At 42.3% G+C, this 19,777-nt stretch overlaps 2 long non-coding RNA genes across 2 annotated transcripts in view; both read left to right on the top strand.

Annotated features, from left to right (window-relative positions):
- LOC310837037 overlaps nt 1-10,347 on the top strand; it is a 123,392-nt gene extending 113,045 nt beyond the window's left edge. Inside the window, exon 3 of the long non-coding RNA XR_014560360.1 lies at nt 10,283-10,347. This is a non-coding gene — a long non-coding RNA (uncharacterized lncRNA). The remainder of the gene's footprint in view (nt 1-10,282) is intronic.
- The window catches only part of LOC310837041, a 429,589-nt gene that overhangs the window by 345,729 nt on the left and 64,083 nt on the right, over nt 1-19,777 (top strand). The gene's annotated exons all lie outside the window — the stretch shown is intronic.

Here is a 19,777-nt window from a genome sequence, read left to right as displayed (position 1 = left end):
TCCTGCAATGAGAGAGAGAGAGAGAGAGAGAGAGAGAGAGAGAGAGAGAGAGAGAGAAACGGTGAAGTGGTTTATCTTCTGAACTCTATTAAATATGAGAGGTTGGCAATCCTTGGGTGGAGAGACCCTCCATACTTGGAGTGTGTCACACTAATTCGGCAAATAATGTCACTGCTGCAAGCTTTGAAATACTTGCTCCAAAACAGTGGCATTAGAGTGAGTGGGAAAGGAATGAGAGAGGCATTCCTACAATTATGGGGCTGTGAGTCATCCCAGTGATTTGTCACAATCTTGCTTGTAAGTCATTAGTTTATAAATTGCAATATGAGGGCTGCTTTTTTCATTTTTGCTTCTCTTGAGGTCTAAAAGAATTCTCCACCAAGACAGATAACAGCACTTGCCCTATATATCAAGGAGCAATCTAATTTCATTGGGGATAAAGCACCAGGATGTGTGTCCGTATTGAATTGAAGCTGCCAACAACCACAATCCACCACTTTACCTCCTACGCCATCAGCATACTCTTTCCTTTGCAAGTGCTTTTTCCTTTGAGGTCCTGGCTTGAAGTGTGTCATCTAGACCACAGGAAGGAACACAAATTGCTGCTTTCTAACTAAGTCAGAACATCAGTCAATCTAGCTCAGTATTGCATACACTAACTGGCAGAAGCTCTCAAGGGTTTCAGAGAAGGGTTTCTACCAGCCCTACCTGGAAATGCTGGGCAATGAAATCTGGAACCTTCTCCAGGCAGATTGTCTACCACTGAGATACATTCCTTTTCTCTGAAGTGCAAAGAGATAACTGGGGAGAAATATTTGGCTTCATCCCATGTTCTCTGTCTGCTAGCACGAGGGTTCTTGCGCTAGCAGATGGGTGAGTTTTAACACTGTGCAACAGAGGAATCCTATGCAACAGTTGCCCAGATCACAGTTCACATTATCTATTATGTAACGCAGTTACTAGCAATCTGCTTATTCTTTCTCTTGCACAACAATGTTGTGCTGTAATGTGTAATGCTTCTCGCATCCCTAAAAGCCTCAGAGCAAACCACTTCGAAGGCACATGGCATGGTGAGCAACACAATCACAATGGGGGAGGGGGCCCCTCTAATTTTTGAAGCTCTCTAAGAATGACACCACCTCTGCACCTCAATCCAAAATGTTCATTGGATCACTTCTGTCCTGCAGGCCTACTGAAGAATTATTTAAATAGTCAACTGAATCCTTCCTCTCCACATCCCACACCATCACCAAATCTGCTCTGGAGGATTGGTGAAACCCCATAATAGATTTAGGGACAGCAGAGGGGGTGTAGCTTTGTGAAAACATATATCCTTGCACTGACAAAATGAGTAAGTTGGATACCACCCACTGATATAAATAGATAAGGATAACCATATGTGTCACCCTTTGTCTGTAGGGCAAATGGAGACTCCTATATGCTCAGGAGCAATCACAGTACCTCAAAGTATCCATGTTGTATTAACTCTGTCTTCATGGGAGTTTCTTTCTTGAATTGAAAATAACAAGCAGAGTAGTGACTCAATTTCAACCATGTGAAACTGAGCAAAAGCACAAAGAATCTTGACCTTACCGGGCACCCAACATAAGTATACCAAAAACATAGCAAACAGAAATAATATCTCTCCTGAAATGGCCTAGAGTTTATTGCTTGCATTTATGGTTAATGCCGGGGTCTTGACACTGGACCTGAATTGTGGAAGCAGCAGCATTCGTGACAGCAGGGCAATGATAAGGGCTTTGAACCCAAGTCTGCTCCTGCAGCTGGCATTTGGCAAGCATGAAATGACAGATGGCTAATCTCACAGTCCTGCAGAAGGCATGCAGTTACCTACCTGCCAGTTCACTTGCATGCTTGAACTTTACAGAGTGCAGAAGGGCACAGGTTTCAAAGCACACCAGGCTTAATGAGCTTTCAATTAGCCTCTTACAAGCATTTCTGATTGGTGAAAGCTCCAAAGGTCCAGGTCCAGCCCAAGATGTTTTGCTGCCTGAGATGAAGCAGAAAATGGTGACCTGTTTCCATTTGCACACACTCAAATACATAGCAAATAATTATTTCAATGCTTCAGACGAAAAATCCCACAAGAACCTTTCCTTCTCTTTGGCAGTAGAAACACACACACACGTGTCATTTCACAGCAACTAAAATCCACTTCTTGAGGTACCTTCCTCACTCTGCTGAATAAATAGTAGGGCAGAGTGCAATATATATATCGGTTCAAAGTTTTCGCTGAAAATCTAGCAGGGAAATATGCTGTGATATGAAAATACTTCACCACAAGTTGCATAAGGCAAGGATGGCTCTGAAAGGAATTTGTAACTCAGATATATGATTATCACCCAGAGTTCCTGTGTGCTACTTCCCCATGCGGCAAAGCAGTGAACTGCAGGTCATTTTCTCAGTGAAAGACTTCCAAGCCCTGGACTGCCTCTATACACTCAAGCTGATGATTAGATCCTTCTGGACAAATAGGGCTGTGTATCCTGGGCTGATCTGGGATTTGTCAAAGACTGCTATCCACAGTCCAGCCATGGGAGGATTAAGGATCTGACCTGCATAATCCATGACACTGTTGTAAGGTTGCCAAAAATAAACTAATAAAAACTTAGGAAGCTGTCTTATACTCAGTCAATAGCATTGGCCCATGTAGCTCAGCACTGACTACACCGACTGAGTATCAGATGGGAAGCCTCTCTCAGCCCTACTTAGAGATGCTTGGGATTGAACCTAGGGGTTGAATCCACATGCAAAGCAGATACTCAGCCACTGAGCTATAGTCCAACACATCTGACAGGAACCTAGGCAGCTGCCTCATACTGAGTCAGACATGGTCCATTTCTCTCATTATTGTCTACTCTGAGTAGCAGCAGTTTCCAGAGTGTCATGTAGGAATCTCTCTTAGTCCTACCAGGAGGTGCAATGGATTAAATGATGCTATGCATACAAGATCCCAATGATGCTGTTGAGAACCTACTACATATTTTGGAAAGTAGTTTGTCCATTTGTTTGCTTGTTCTCTATATATTCTGCCACCTCTCAAGATAACATAGCCAAACTTGGCAGGCGCCATTTTTTGAATCAAAATAGAAGACTGAAACATGACTTTTTGTGACCCTCTTTTTGGGGTCAGGGGGCGGGGCATAGCTTTGGCTTAATATATCATCACCAAACTTGCCAGAAGGATTCTGAGGTGGGGGTGGCATACTTTGCCATTGTTTGGCTGACAGCAGACCAAAACATCACTTTGGCATGACTTGGGTGGTATATAAATCAAATACAAGCATACAAATTACACTATCCATTTAAAAATGACATTTGTGTGTGTGTGGGGGGGGGGAATCTAAAAATTCAATTGCATTGCTGGGCACCCCCTGCTATATATTGTAGTTGAATGGTATAGAAATGGTTTCTAGGAACATGTAGGAATGTATTTGAAACTGCCTTACAAATAAGTCAAGCCATTGGTTCATCTTGTTCAGTACTGTCCACATGGATTGGGAGCTCCTAGAGTGATCTAAGATACCAACAACAGATGTCTATTGCATGGTGTTAGTGGGGAGGGAGCTACTAACATGAGTTTGACCAAACTGTGGGAGGCAGTGGAAGACAAAAGTGCCTGGCATGCTCTGGTCCGTAGGGTCATGAAGAGTCGGACACAACTAAATGACTAAACAACAACAAAGGGGGGGGGGCTATATTTTTCACCTGTGTCAGAATGGTAGAATATTGCAAGTTGAAACTAATATTGTCATTATATTGATATCAACACATCACATTCAGAATTGGAAAGGTGAGATGAGCTGAAAAAATGTACAGTATAAGCAAGGTTAGTAACCTTATGATAGTCAGTGTGGTGTAGTGATGCAACTGATGTGTGAAAAGAATTGTGTGGAACAGCTGTAGTCAGTGCTTTTTTCTGGGGTTATTCAAAGATACACAGTACTGGTATCTTTTTTTTCTTCAAATGTTAAAAGTGTGGTACTCACTGTAACAACTTCATGGTGAGTACTGGCACTTTTTCCCTTAAAAAAAAGCACTCTGTGGCGTGAGAAATAAATGTATTCTATAAGAAGAATTATTAAGATTACATCTCCTAATCTCCCTCCCTCCCTCTCTCTCTTACACACACACACACACACACAGAGAGAGAGAGAGAGAGTGAGAGAGAGAGAGACATACAAACATTTTGATGACTTTAATATATCAGAAAAGAAACTTTGTTCCACAAAGAAAACGTACACATTCTGTGTAGAGGAAGATGATGAAGAAAACATACAAGTGCTTCCTTGGAGTGCCATAGACAATGCTCTGCTGATAAATCTTTCCTCCCCTCCAGCTCTGTAAGCACCCCCTCCCACACTGCAGAGTGGAAGAGAAGCAGCAACAGAAGTGGCCCAAGGCAAAGCTCCAAGCTGTCCACCAGGTCAAGCCAGCTCTAAATATGTGAATCTGACATCTACATGCTCATACCAACAGCCTGTGGCTACTTTTCTGGCTCCTGCTCAGGCAGGCTTTGAGTTATTATAAATATTAAAATGATCATTTTGTTGACTGTCCAAACACACAATATGATATTCATTCCATATCGCGTTGGCAAATGTTCCGTTTTCATCTGCTGAGGAATGAGCTTTACACAGTTGGCTGCGTGTGGTTCCTCAAGTCTGTAGCATTTCCTTATTGTGCTCTGGCTAAAATATGCTGTCATGCTACATAGCATGAGAGCCATTTCCAAGAGACACTCATCATGCAGCGAGGAGCAAGCCCTTGACCAAACTGCATTCACCTCCATTACTCCTGATGACTCTAATCTAATGTTTAGCAAATGAGGCATTTGATTCCCCCGCCCTCCAACTGTATTGCTTTTTCCATCTGTCAACTCCATAAATCATGACACTATCACCTCCAAGGCACTTTTCACTCATTCTCCTACCCAGACAGTTAGCTACTGTAGATGGACAAGATTATAACTGGAGAAAAAAAGTGAATATTCAGCTGAAAGCTACAGTGCCATAACCACCAGGGTGCAATCAATGGCTGTTGCATCCTGCTTAGAACAATGGCTCATTGAGACAAAAAAATTCCCCATCACATAATGACTGTTTTAATTTTAAAAATGCATTTAAAGAATTGCATTTTATAAGAACAGAATCACAGAATAATAGAATCATAGAGATGGAAGGGGCTGCAAGGGTTATTTAGACCAACCCCCTGCATTGCAGGAATATTTTGCCTTGAACCCACAACTCTGAGTATGAGTCTACTGCTGTACCAACTGAGCTGGTGGAAATGGCTCTACACACCCATCTTTAGATCTTGTTGGGTTCCAGTGCCCTCAGTCAGCATGGCTAATGGGTAGAGGTGATTGGAGTCAAAGTCAAGCAATAGATGGAGGACCACCCTTATTTTAAACCATCATCGACTCATAGGTTTGCAGAATTGGAAGGGACCTTCAGGATCATCAAGTCCAACCCCCTGCAATGCAGGAATATGCAGCCATTCCATATGGGGTTTAAACCTGCAATCTTGGCATTATCAGCCAACTGGACTACCCACCTGGACTATCGAGGCCAAGCTGATAGTTGATGGTCACCCCCTCCCCACACCAATTTTGCATGCCTAAGCCTATCCCAGTTATAGCTGAAATTCCCAAGATCACTAAATATGCCTTCATGTTTTCTGTAACAAACTGAGAGATGCTTACAGGGGGTGGGCGGGGGGAAGTGTGCTTAATAAAATAGTCACTGCTTCCACCACCTCATTTATTACTCCCCAAGCAGGAGGGACAAGCACTACAGAAATTAATCAGGGAGCAGGGAAGCACTCTTAGCAAAGTCTCTGGGATGCTTGGATGAGGAGCCAAATTGGTATATTTCCCACTGCCACTCTGTAAAAAACTCATAGCATAGGTGAGCGGTTTAAGTGGTGAGTAAAACTGATCTGGGCAAGTCAGATGCTTAGTCACCTCCCAGTCTTCTCATCTGGATGACTTTATTCAATCAGATTCAAGATAAAGCAGATAAGGAGATAGCCGTTACAGAAAATAAAATACAGCAGTGATTTTTCCAGGTGAGGCTAACAGCTGTTGCGATCCTAATTTTGTTTGATGGGTTCACACCAAATGAAAGCGAAGAGAATGATAAAAACACATTGACTGCTAGTCATTTCTAAGTTGGACCCCAGAAAGTGTTGAACATTCACCAGCATTTTGGTGCACTTTTCTCCTGATATACACATTTTTTCATGCAGTTTTGCTTAATATGCATTTTTCTGCAAGTAATTTTTATGTTCACTAATACATGCATTTTGATGCACACTTTCCTCATAATCTATGCATTTTTGTACACATGTAGAGAACTGCATCACACCATTCAGAGAAGTGTGGATTTTGAGGAGTAGCTATACTAGTTGTTTCAGGACATGCAAATTAGGATTTCTGCCTCATCCCTAATTCTATGATTCTCTGGTTTTCGGTGCTACCTCTTAATTAACAGGAATTAAGGAAGGAGAGGTGAGAACTTGCAATGATCTTTGTCTCTCTTCCTAACCCAGCGACCCATCTGCATCTGTATTATTATTATTATTATTATTATTATTATTATTATTATTATTATTATTTTCTTGCTGTTTGCAACCCTGGGATCCTTTCGGAGAAAGGGTGGGATATGACTATAATAAATAAAGTAAATGAATCATAAATAATATTTGGGTAAGGAAACAAAGTAACAGTTCCTACTTATCAGCTCACTTTGGGTGTATGTGTGAAGACAGTGGTTGTGGAGAGGTGGTGAACGATAAAGAGCAGGGTTTTGGAAGCTGGTTCTTGTCTCAAGAATGGTACCTTTACCCCCCAGAGGTTTCCAAGCACCTTTCAATAGTCTCCACAACCCAAGCAAGGAGAGGACTCACCTTGGACCTGTACAAGTGTAGAGGATGATGTCACTGAAGTAGGCTACAACCTCTTCACCCTCCTTTTGCTGCTTTGTGCTGCTGTGACCCGTGGAACTACCAGGCCTTGCCAAGGCAGCTCTGTTGTGCCCAGCTGATCACTGACTTATCAAGGATGCTGCTGCATTGGTGATGAGGTGAGTATACCTCTCCCATTCCAATGCTAGGGTATCTGATTCACATACAAAAAGCACTAGGTTCAATCCCTGACATCTCTTGGTAGGGCTAGGAATGTCCTCTGCCTGAAACCCCAGAGAGCTGCTACCATTGAGAGCAGACAAGACTCAGCTGTATGGAACAATGGTCTATCTCAGTATAAGGCAGCTCCCTAATTCACCCATCCCCCAGCTGAAGCATAAATGCAACTGGAGCCACCCCTGGGGCACTAACACTGCTGTTAAGAACCCAGTGGTGTAGCTCAATCATCACACACACACACACCATAGTCATGGAAAAACTAAAGTGTGTTTATTCTAGATCAGTGATTATGTGTATGTATTTATATGCATCCCCTTCATGGATCACTGCCTTGCCGTGGCGAAGGGGCTTGAAGAACTCAGAGAAGCTATGAACTATGCCGAGCAGGGCACCCAAGATGAACAGGTCATAGTGGAGAGTTTTGACCAAACGTGATCCACCTGGAGGAGGAACCGGCAAGCCACTCCAGTATCCCTGCCAAGAAAACTCCATGGACAAAGACAACAAGCATATAAAAGATATGACGCTGGAAGATGAGCCCCTCAGGTCGGAAGGCGTCCAACATGCTACTGGGGAAGAGCAGAGGGCAAGTACAAGTAGATCCAGAGCTGATGAAGCGACTGGGCCAAAGCCGAAAGGACGCTCAGTTGCGGATATGCATGGAAGCGAAAGGAAAGTCCAATGCTGTAAAGAAAAATATTGCATAGGAACCTGGAATGTAAGAACCATGAATCTGGGTAAGTTGGAGGTGGTCAAAAATGAGATGGCAAGAATAAATATTGACATCCTGGGCATCAGTGAACTAAAATGGACGGGAATGGGTGAATTCAGTTCGGATGACCATCATATCTACTACTGTGGGCAAGAAACCCGTAAAAGAAATGGAGTGGTCCTCATAGTCAACAAAAGAGTGGCGAAGGCTGTACTGGGATGCAATCTCAAAAATGATAGAATGATCTCGATATGAATCCAAGGCAGACCTTTTAACATCACAGTAATCCAAGTTTATGCACCAACTACTGGTGATGAAGAAACTGAAATTGACCAATTCTATGAAGACTTACAACACCTTATAGAAGTGACACCAAAGAAGGATGTTCTTCTCATAGGATTGGAATGCTAAAGTAGGGAGTCAAGAGATAAAAGGAACAACTGGCAAGTTTGGCCTTGGAGATCAAAATGAAGCAGGGCAAAGGCTAATAGAGTTCTGTCAAGAGAACAAGCTGGTCATCACAAACATGCTTTTCCAACAACACAAGAGACGACTCTACACATGGACATCACCAGATGGGCAGCATCGAAATCAGATTGATTATATTCTCTGCAGCCAAAGATGGAGAAGCTCTATACAGTCAGCAAAGACAAGACCTGGAGCTGACTGTGGCTCAGATCATCAGCTTCTTATAGCAAAATTCAAGCTTAAACTGAAGAAAGTAGGAAAAACCACTGGGCCGGTAAGATACAATCTAAGTCAAATCCCTTATGAATACACAGTGGAAGTGAGGAACAGGTTTAAGGATTTAGATTTGGTGGACGGAGTGCCTGAAGAACTATGGATGGAGGCTCGTAACATTATACAGGAGGCAGCAACGAAAACCATCCCAATGAAAAGGAAATGTAAGAAAGCAAAGTGGCTGTCCAGTGAGGCCTTACAAATAGCGGGGGAGAGAAGGCAAGCAAAATGTGAGGGAGAAGGTGAAAGATACAGGAAATTGAATGCAGATTTCCAAAGAATAGCAAGGAGAAACAAGAAGACCTTCTTAAACGAGCAATGCAAAGAAATAGAGGAAAGCAATAGAATGGGAAGAACCAGAGATCTGTTCAAGAAAATTGGAGATATGAAAGGAACATTTCGTACAAAGATTTCCATAATAAAGGACAAAAGTGGAAAGGACCTAACAGAAGCAGAAGACATCAAGAAGAGGTGGCAAGAATACACAGAGGAATTATACCAGAAAGAAATGGATGTCCCGTATACCCCAGGTAGTGTGGTTGCTGACCTTGAGCCAGACATCCTGGAAAGTGAAGTCAAATGGGCATTAGAAAGCACTGCAAATAACAAGGCCAGTGGAATTGATAGTATTCCAGTTGAACTATTTAAAATTTTAAAAGATGATGCTGTTAAGGTGCTACACTCAATATGCCAGCAAGTTTGGAAAACTCAGCAGTGGCCAGAAGATTGGAGAAGATCAGTCTACATCCCAATCCCAAAGAAGGGCAGTGCCAAAGAATGCTCCAGCTACCGCACAATTGCACTCATTTCACACGCTAGCAAGGTTATGCTTAAAATTCTACAAGGAAGGCTCAAGCAGTATGTGGACCGAGAACTCCCAGAAGTGCAAGCTGGATTTAGAAGAGGCAGAGGAACCAGAGACCAAATTGCAAACATGCGCTGGATTATGGAGAAAGCTAGAGAGTTCCAGAAAGACATCTACTTCTGCTTCATTGACTATGCAAAAGCCTTTGACTGTGTCGACCACGGCAAACTATGGCAAGTTCTTAAAGAAATGGGAGTGCCAGATCACCTCATCTGTCTCCTGAGAAATCTGTATGTGGGACAAGAAGCTACAGTTAGAACTGGATATGGTACAACTGATTGGTTCAAAATTGGGAAAGGAGTACAACAAGGCTGTATATTGTCTCCCTGCTTATTTAACTTATATGCAGAATTCATCATGCGAAAGGCTGGGCTGGATGAATCCCTAGCTGGAATTAAGATTGCCGGAAGAAATATCAACAACCTCAGATATGCAGATGACACAACCTTGATGGCAGAAAGTGAGGAGGAATTAAAGAACCTTTTAATGAGGGTGAAAGAGGAGAGCGCAAAATATGGTCTGAAGCTCAACATCAAAAAAACGAAGATCATGGCCACTGGTCCCATCACCTCCTGGCAAATAGAAGGGGAAGAAATGGAGGTAGTGAGAGATTTTACTTTCTTGGGCTCAATGATCACTGCAGATGGTGACAGCAGCCACGAAATTAAAAGACGCCTGCTTCTTGGGAGAAGGGCAATGACAGGCCTAGACAGCATCTTGAGAAGTAGAGACATCACCTTGCCAACAAAGGTTCGTATAGTTAAAGCTATGGTTTTCCCAGTGGTGATGTATGGAAGTGAGAGCTGGACCATAAAGAAGGCTGATCGCCGAAGAATTGATGCTTTTGAATTATGGTGCTGGAGGAGACTCTTGAGAGTCCCATGGACTGCAAGAAGATCAAACCTCTCCATACTAAAGGAAATCAACCCTGAGTGCTCACTGGAAGGACAGATTGTGAAGCTGAGGCTCCAGTACTTTTGCCACCTCATGAGAAGAGAAGACTCCCTGGAGAAGACCCTGATGTTGGGAAAGATGGAGGGCACAAGGAGAAGGGGGCGACAGAGGACGAGATGGTTGGATAGTGTTTTCGAGGTTACCAGCATGAGTTTAACCAAACTGCAGGAGGCAGTGGAGGACAGAGGTGCCTGGCGTTCTCTGGTCCATGGGGTCACGAAGAGTTGGACACGACTAAACGACTAAACAACAACAACAAATTTATATGCATATATGCTAAAGACATGAGGTATCCTTTCTACTCTTTGGGAATATTTAATCTCTAGAGACTTTGAGAAGGATGCTGAATTTTGAATATGAGAAAGACCCTGAATCCTGAAGAACAATAAGACATGCAACTCATACCAGCAAACTCAGTTTCCTGTGTCAGTTTCACATGCACACAATCTGCCCCATCCAATCTTTATTCTTTACCTTTTTCAGATTTAAACAAAAGCAAAAATCCCCAACCCCTCAGAAAAATTGTACAACAATTGTGCACGGGCACACACATTTTGCATATACCCCTCCCCCAAAATACACTTGATTGTACACATTTCCCCATAAAACACACATTTTGAACCGAAACTGCAATGCAAAATGTGGGGGATTGTGTGGTCTGACTGACTGCCACATTCCAATCAGAACAGAAGTTCAGGACTGGTGAATTAGGTTGGTGCTCCTTAAAATGCAGACTGAACAAATTTCTCCTCCGTCCCTATGACTTTATATGTCTTTCTCTGCTTCCCCCTCCCCTCCCCTTTCTAGGCTGCGTGCAACTATTTTGCAAGGAGACACAACTACCTTGGTTTGATTGAGATGCTGAGAAATTACTGCAGCGTAAGTAGGAAGTCAGCCAGGGCTGAATTGAAAAGGTCATACACCCCCCACTAGTTTTACACGAAGAAGGAACTAGAGTCACCAGGTGACAGAAACTAATAATGTTTCACTAGACAAAGAGAGTGAGCCACTTAAAGAGGTTTAATTTAAAATCTAGCTTGGCGGCAGCATTCCAGTGACAGCTTTCAAGAGATTAGAACAACCACTATTAGGTATTAATTTGAGCCTGCATCTTCCTTTGCTTTGATCCCCCCCCCCCCCACTTTCTCCTGTTCATCATTCAAGCTCAGCTTCTCCTGGAATAATTGGCCTTTGCCCATCTCCTTTCATTGCTGAAGCAACTGGAAAGAGGATTGGAGGCCTGTTCTTAATGTATCCCCTGCTACATGCTTTACATGCTCTTAATTTATCATCTGCCATTGCAGCTCATGCAGAATTCTGTGGTCCAGCTAGAATTTGCATGGCCTGAACCCGTAAGTCTGGCAGCTGGTCCACTCAGTAGTAAGAAAGAAGTACCATGCTTTCATGCCACCCATTACTGGTTCCAGCTCCTCCCACTGCCTTTAGGTAACTTCCAACATATTAACAACATTGACACAGAGAGAGAGAAATATCCCTTTACTTTGCTCTGGGAATGCTTCTTTCTGTACATTCCTCCATTGAACATAGGAAGCTGCCTTATACTGAGTCATTGGTCCCTCTGAGTACTGAGTTCCAGGTGAGGCTCTCTCACAGAAGTTCCTGGAGAAACCCAGGACCTTCTGCATGTAAAGTAGATGCTCTACTTCTGAGCCACAGCATCCCTACATATTATTGTTCAGTTGAGCCATTCTGTTGTGGGTTAGAAGAACCCAAAGTTTTTCTTGTGGGCTGCTGAGGCCTTCCTCTGAGGTCCTCCTCACCTGAGAACAAAAATGGGGAAGACATTAAGTTCAGTTTGCCTTTAAAGGCAACTATGCCTAAACTGAAAACAGCATAGAAAATGCTTTATGTTGTGGGAAAATGCTATACAAAAAATGTGTATTTTAGTGGAAACTGCATAGAAGAAATGTGTGTATTAGCAGCTAGTCATGTTAAAACACGGAGGAATTTTCATTTTTTTTTTAAAAGTAATTCTCAAACTGATATAGACATTTGAAGAACTGAACTTAAGACAGGGAAAAAATCTGGAAATTGAAATGGACTGATTTGCCCACTCCTGTTTACTTTGTGGTAGCACACTTCTAATGGAAAGTCATGGCCCTGGGGAAATCTTTCAGGAGTCATCTAGTGTGCACCTCCTAGCCCCTAAGACAACCCATTTCATTTTCTATTACATGTTATTGAAATACCAAAGTTGTTTTGGAGGCAATTTAACCAGACAATGAATGGAAAACTTCAACAATATTACAACTGGCATTACTCTGGTTTTCAAAGAGCAGTTCCTACATAAATGATGCTATTTGTAGCACTTTCTGAAATACTTATAACATGAATTGTTTATTTTTTATTATTATGCTAATGAATGAATTGAAGCATTCTTCCCCTGATTTTTTTCAAATAAATACATTCTTTAAAAAAACAACTAATTTCAGGAGACTCAACTTCAAATTGAGCCTTGTCACAGAAACACCTAACTAGTGTATGTGTCTGTTGTTTTTAACATTACCAGTGACTTCCACAATGCATTGTCCATCTTCACCTCCATGTTGCATAATCAATAGATTTCAATCCAGCAAAGGCTAGTCTATCAGGAGGAATGGGACATTGCTCCATCAATTGGTCTACCCTCAGCCAGTCACCACCTGTCTGCCTTCTTACATCCAACCTGTCATTGGCTTTGTCTCCACCCACTGTTGGTGTCCCTGTCTCTTGCCCAATCAGTCTCAATGGGCACCAGACACCTCTGGTTCAATCCCAGTTCAGATTTATTGAGATGAAGTCCTCCTCACTGCCAAGCTGAATGTATCACAGCTCAGAGAAGACAATGTAAAGGTTACAGAAGACAAAACAAAACAAAACAATCATTATACACCTTTCTTTCACTCTTCTCTTTTTCTTGTCCTGGGGAGAGCCAAAGAGGTACCTCAGCGGCAGATCATCTAGATGAATTCTCCTTCTCCTTCTCCTTCACTGTCAGTCAGAGACATCTGTGGCCATTACAGATGGAAATTAAGAAAAATGAGCCATCGCTGATCTGAGACATTTGAGTGGGAGTTCTCAAATTATTTGCTTTTGCAGCAAATCAGGCAGCTTCTCTGGTTTTGCAATGCATTTTCTGTGTGGTTTCTTCCATGCTTTGAGAATGTAAGCAAGTGCAAAATTTACAGGGACACGGATAAAATGGCAGCAAGAGGAAGACATCTAACAGCTGGAGACTTCAGAAGCTCCAGCTCCCATGAAGACCCAAGGGCCCTATATATGTAAGACACACACACACACTATAGGTGAAACAAAGCATATATTCCTATTAAAATGGGTTTAAATGTCTATGTTGTCCAGTGCTTATGTGTATTTCCTACTTTGAAGGATTGTTTTGTTCCAGTAACTTAGCATTGTAGTATTTTCCAACCAGGAGATGTAAAAGGTAAATTTAAAAGCAGTTGCCAGGCAACATTGTGTGTGTGTTTGTGTGTGTGTGTGTGTGTGTATCAGTATGGATTGCAAAAAAACCCAATAACAATAAACTGAAAAAAATTGTCTCCATCAGATTACAAACTTATGCCTTAAACCTACTTTTACAAAAGATATTTAAATCAGTCTGTGCCTTATATGTGCCTGGAAAGAGAATGCACATGTGAATTAAAAACAGCATTTCTATCCCGTGTAAACACCATTTACAATGGATGCATTTCCAACTCAATGAAGTGCTTTTGTGAAAAACACCTTATTTCTAATCAGCTTTTACAAAAAGAGGTGGTTGTTTTCTTGAGCCAATATGATTGATTGCTGACTCACTGCAGATCAATCAGAAACTGATGAGGGTTCTGTTCTTAGCAAAGGACAGCATACCAGATCATTGTGCTAAAAATCTTCCAAAGCCCTTTGATAACAGCCAGAAGCTTCAATTATTTTCTACAAGCTTTGAATGAGAGACATTGTGTCCTGATGACCTTTACAAACAGAAATAGAAGTAGCGTTCAACATTGAAGGAGCTAGAAAACAATGGACCTCATCTAGCCCTGAGCAAGATATTCGGTCTTTGTACATCACAGTGAGTTCAGGTATGATGAGCAGGGCATAGCTCAGTGATATGGAAAAGATTCCAGGTTCAACCCCTGACATTCCAGGTATTGCTAGGAAATACACTTATCTGAAACCATAGGGAGCCACTGCCGGTTAGTGTAAACCAGTGTTCAACTTTGGGTCTCCAGATATTGTTGGACTACAACTCCTATAGTCTATGAGCATTGGTAGCTGGTCGGGAATGATGCGGGTTGCAATCCAACAACACTTGGGACCCTAAATTTAAAGGACACTGTTGTAGACAGTTCTGAGCAAGATGAATCATATTTGAATTAGCATTTAATACAGCTTCATATGTTCCTATTGAAAATTTCATTTAGGTCCTCAAAATCTATAAATTGACTCTGATGTTCAGAACTGAAATCAGGTCCTGGCAGACCAAGCCAATGCCCTTTCCATTTGCCTTTCTTTGCTTTAGCAGCAGGTCATTACTCTTCCTGAACCTCAGGTATGGAGTGAAGTGTCAGCTATGACAATAGATGCTGGTTTATTAGTATGAATAGGGTACTGTCCCACCAGCCTTAGCCTGCCCACAACCAGTTACCACCTGCCCACCTTTTTACTTGTATAAACTAAAAATATTTAGTGATGGTGAACATTTCAGGACGACTGTTTATGTTTGGCATTTTCATAAGGTAGGGTATTCATATTATTTCTATACACACCTAGAGCTCCACATGCCCCACCTAAAAATAAAATGATGCAACCTTCATTTTTACTGATTAGAAAGGGATCTGAATCACAACTATAAAGAAGAAGAAAAGGACTTCAGAGAGAATATAGATTTAACTCTGAAGTCTGCCTTGTTACTCATCAAAGTGAAGTTAAGCTGTAATTAATCACTAACAGTCTAAATTTGCACTGCTAGACTAAATAATCTAATTTACAGAGTCAGTTTATTGAGACTCATCTATGTAGCCGATGAGGCTCCTCTTTGCTAGCTAGGTGTTGAAACACTTTGGTTTTTGTTGATTCACATCTTCAAAAGATGGTGTGTGAAACTTATACTGGTCTCCCTGTACTTATTAGTGCCACAGGGAGGAGTTACCTACAATCAATTGGTTTCCTCAGGAACAGCAATAAATTGTCTCGTCTTGTCACAAGACAAGAAAAGCTTCAGAATACATGTCTAACCTGTGTAAGGTCTGGCAGGAATGTTTAGAGTACGTGTCCTCAATACCAGGTGTGTTGGTGTTATTTGCAGTGTGCAGATGGATTTTGTTCTATATCTGTTTCTGGAGCCATTTCCTCACATTTTGAGATCTTGTTCCTTACTGGCCCTAGGAAGCTAGCACCATAACTTCTTTTTAGGAGTGGGAAGGAATATAACTGTTGAGCCATTTTGTGTTCTGTTTTCAGGCATTGTTAACAGGTTGTTCTAGCTAAAAAGTCCCAAAGGTCCCAAGAGGGTCAAAAGTTAAGCCCAGGATCTTGGCAGTTATGAGAAATGAAACCTAATGTTTTGGAGGAAGAACCTTAACTGTGAATGAAAATTCCTCCAGAAGTTTATTCCTCTTTTGATGGACCAAAAGCTTTGAAGTGGGAGTTTGGAGGCCCTGACCTCCAAACCCAGCAGGAAAAAAGGGCCCAGAAAGACTGAACTTGTGCATTAACCAGTGTGGACTGGGAACAGTGCTTTGATTTACCAGAGAGTAAGAATTCTGGGCAAACCTACTGCAGCAAGGCAGATATGTGTTCCTGCTGCTGGAGCTGTGAGCTGATTTACAAAGGACTCAGCCTGCAAATTCAACAGTGATTCTGAAATGCTGTGATGTGCTTTGTTTCCCTGAAGTATAGAGTTAAAACCACAACAAGAACAATCCAGGTTGAAGAGCAGAAATGCTGGACTAGAGAAAGAAAAGGCTCAAACATAGTTACATCATGAGTGGAAAACTTGTGATCTTCCATATGTTGCTAAACAGCAAATCCCATTATGCTTGACAAATGGCAGTACTGGCTGGTATTTATGAGACACAATGGGGCACAATGATACCTGAAAGACAGAGTTTCCCAACCTATGCCATGAATAAAAATTGCTGGAGTACTATGAAGCTAGATATCACGCACACTTAGCACACTGTAGAAGAAAGAAGGCAGGAGAAAGGCTGAAATAATAGTTAAATGGAAACTGATATGTAATGACTTGGATTAGATAATAAAACAGCCCAGGCCAGTTTTAGCTGCCTGTATTTTCTTCTGTAGATTCTTAGTTTCTTATTTTAGTTTATTTTTAAATGTATTTTGGACACCTGTTGTTGCTGTATACAAACCTAAGGTAAAAAGTGAGTTTGTATAGGAATGAGTCCCGGTAGACTTAAAGTGGTCTCCAGTGATTGTGGGTTGGAAGTAAGACTACACTCATTAGCTTGTTCTTTTGATTACTTTCCTATGCAGTTGTATGTTAATTTGTCCATCAATAAACGGCCTCATGTTCCGGGCCTACAAAGGCGAATAAGCTTGCCTTGTATTAAACAAGAATTCAATAGCTGACGTGGGTTTAGCCTTTGTATTCACCCTATTCCTAGTTGCTTTACCATTCAACCCTATACAAAGAGTTGGTTGGGTCATTCAAAATGTTCTGGAAATTAAAGGGCTGTTTAGGGGAGGCAACCAGGCAAAATTAGATATCCACATGGTGGCGGTGGTAGAATGAAGAAAAGCTGGTTTGCTTGCCTCTGTTCCGCCTCACCATGTTAGCCGCAGCCTGTGTCGTTACACAGAGAAAGTGACAAAACTTGAAGCTTGGTGTATGGGTCACTGCAGGCAGGCTAGCAATGAATGACTAATACCCCACCCACAGACCCTTAGGCAGAAGCTGGAGGGCTTATAGGTGCAAGAAGTCATTCCAGAACAAAAACACACACAAAAAAACCAATTAGGCCAGTTTGTTTAACTGTATTCAGTTGTATTACTGCAAGTAACACTTCTCCACAAGTAAAAAGCTAGATTTGCATTTTTTTAAATGAATGCTGAAAACTCAGGCAGGTAGTCTGGAAGTGTGTGTGTGTGTGTGTGTGTGTGTGTGTGTGTGTGTGTGTACAGTCTCCCTGCAGCTACAGTCCTGCATAAATAAAGGGCTTTGCATTGCAGTGCACCTCTCCCCCACCCCTCCACCCTAAAACATAACAAAGCAGGACATAAGGAACGGCTGGCATTTAAATATCTGCTACATCATCAGTTATCAAGAACTATGCATCCAAAGCAGGCAAGTATGAATGTCATTCATATATTTGTGAGCACTAACAGAGGTATAAAGCTGATCCCGAGAAAAGGTAATTGCCCAAAAGGAGAAGCAGAACAATTCACACAGCAACCATATTCCTTTTCTGGTTGGGACCATTTTATAAAATGGGGAAAAAATATGGCTCATAAAAGCAGATCAGTAAACAACTTATCCTTTAAAAAGAACCTTCCTTTCTTCTTCTGAAATGCATTTTTATTGAGGGGTGTCATGCAACATGGTGATTAAAGTCGGAGGATGCGACTTTGGTTAACATCCAAACATTATCTGTCTCAGTAAAAATGAGTCAGTTAAAGGCTCTGTGCTGCCAATCCCTTGAAAATAGGTCCAATCTTAGACTTAGTTCTCACAAGGCCTCTCCTCCCAGGGAGGAGTTGTGAGTGGGAGCATCTTCCTGCAGCGGCAGGGAGGCATATCCGGCTCCCTACTTTTAATTGCCTCTGCTGCCGCAGCCAAGCCTTTCAGCCAGCCAACAGGGATGGCTGGTGGGCGGGGTTAGCTGCATTTAAGCAGCCGGCGGCAGCGCTCTGTCCCCAGTCGGTTCCTGCTTGCATCGGATCTCCTACCCTCCCTCCCTTTTAGGTCAGCTTCCTTTGCATATTGGCCTTGCTATGGAATTTGGTTGGTTGCCTTGGTTGCCTGGCGGGGCCTGGTAGGACTTTTTTTTATCCATTTGGCAAATTGGCACCAGCCTCTTGGTTTTTCCGCCTACCTCGTAGCAACTTGTCACAACTTTCTGGTATTGGTGGTTAGGCACTGGAATAGGTGTGCTGTGTTGGAGGATTGGGTTTGGGCCATCATCTACCCCTCCTCTTTTGGGTATTCCGTTAAAGGAATCCGGTGGTTGTGGATCCTGTCCGATGCCCTGCTGGTGGCTAGGGCCATGGCACGACCCCTGGTGACGTCATGGGGAAGCTTCCAGTTGTATTTGCATCAACAAGCTCCCCCCACTGGTTGTTAACTCTGATATGACTCCCTGCTGAGTGGGGTGGAGTCATGTATTGCTGTTTTATCCAATGCCTAAGCCAATACTACTCACACGCTGTAACCAATAAAAGTTGTGGCCTAATTTGCCCATTAACCTAAAATAATGTATCTTTGTGTCTTATTATAATCCTATGCGGGTGGCGGGTCCTCGACTCATAAGCAGCAGGAGTAATATCCAGCATTGTGTGAGAGGGCTTTCCCTGCCTCTCCTGCCATGAGGCCTCCCTCACAATCCCCCAAGGGCCCCAGTTGGATACCACCTAACAGATGTAATACTAATAGCAATTTACTCATTTCTCAATCTTTGACTATTAGGCATAGCACATTTTACAGCAAAATCATAAAAAATACAATACCATCATAAAATCTGACTTAATAAAATTTGACTTAATTCTTGTTATTCAAACCAAGATGATGTGTTAATATATGTTAATCATCTCAGGCCCTTCTTCATGTGTTTCCTACATGAGAGGTCCGGAGGTGGCAACACAATCAGCCTTGTTTTTGTGGTGGCTCCGCATTTATGGAATGTTCTCCCTAGAGAGGCTCACCTAGCACCTTCACTACATATCATTAGGCACCAGGCAAAAACTTTCCTCTTCTCCCAGGCTTTGGCCAATTAAACAACATATGGTTAATGCTATCGTTTTGTTTGTTATTATGGTATGTGTTTTGTTATTTTTGTATTGTAAACTGTGGTCATTGGATGAAGGGAGGTATATGAATTTAATTAATAAAGAAAATATGCAGTTCTGCATATGTGCCCACTCAGTTGTTGCTGTTGCTGCAGACCTACCTGTCTGATGGCTACAGCTGCTGAGGGTTACACAACCCTCACCAGATGAAGCTCTTCCAGGCCTCCCCAGGGTGCTTAACTCATCCGCAAGCCTGACTCTGAGAAAGGAGTCCTTCCTCAAAGTGAGACCTTTGGGGCATGTCTGCTGGAGTAATTGGAAATTCTGCTTACAATCAGATGAGCACACTTAGAATCATAGAATCATAGAAT

The sequence above is a fragment of the Podarcis gaigeae genome, assembly GCF_964106915.1.
Source record: "Podarcis gaigeae genome assembly, chromosome: Z".
Classification (NCBI taxonomy): domain Eukaryota; kingdom Metazoa; phylum Chordata; class Lepidosauria; order Squamata; family Lacertidae; genus Podarcis; species Podarcis gaigeae.
Note: the sequence above shows the minus strand (reverse complement) of the source record. Positions and strands in the feature narration are given on the sequence as shown.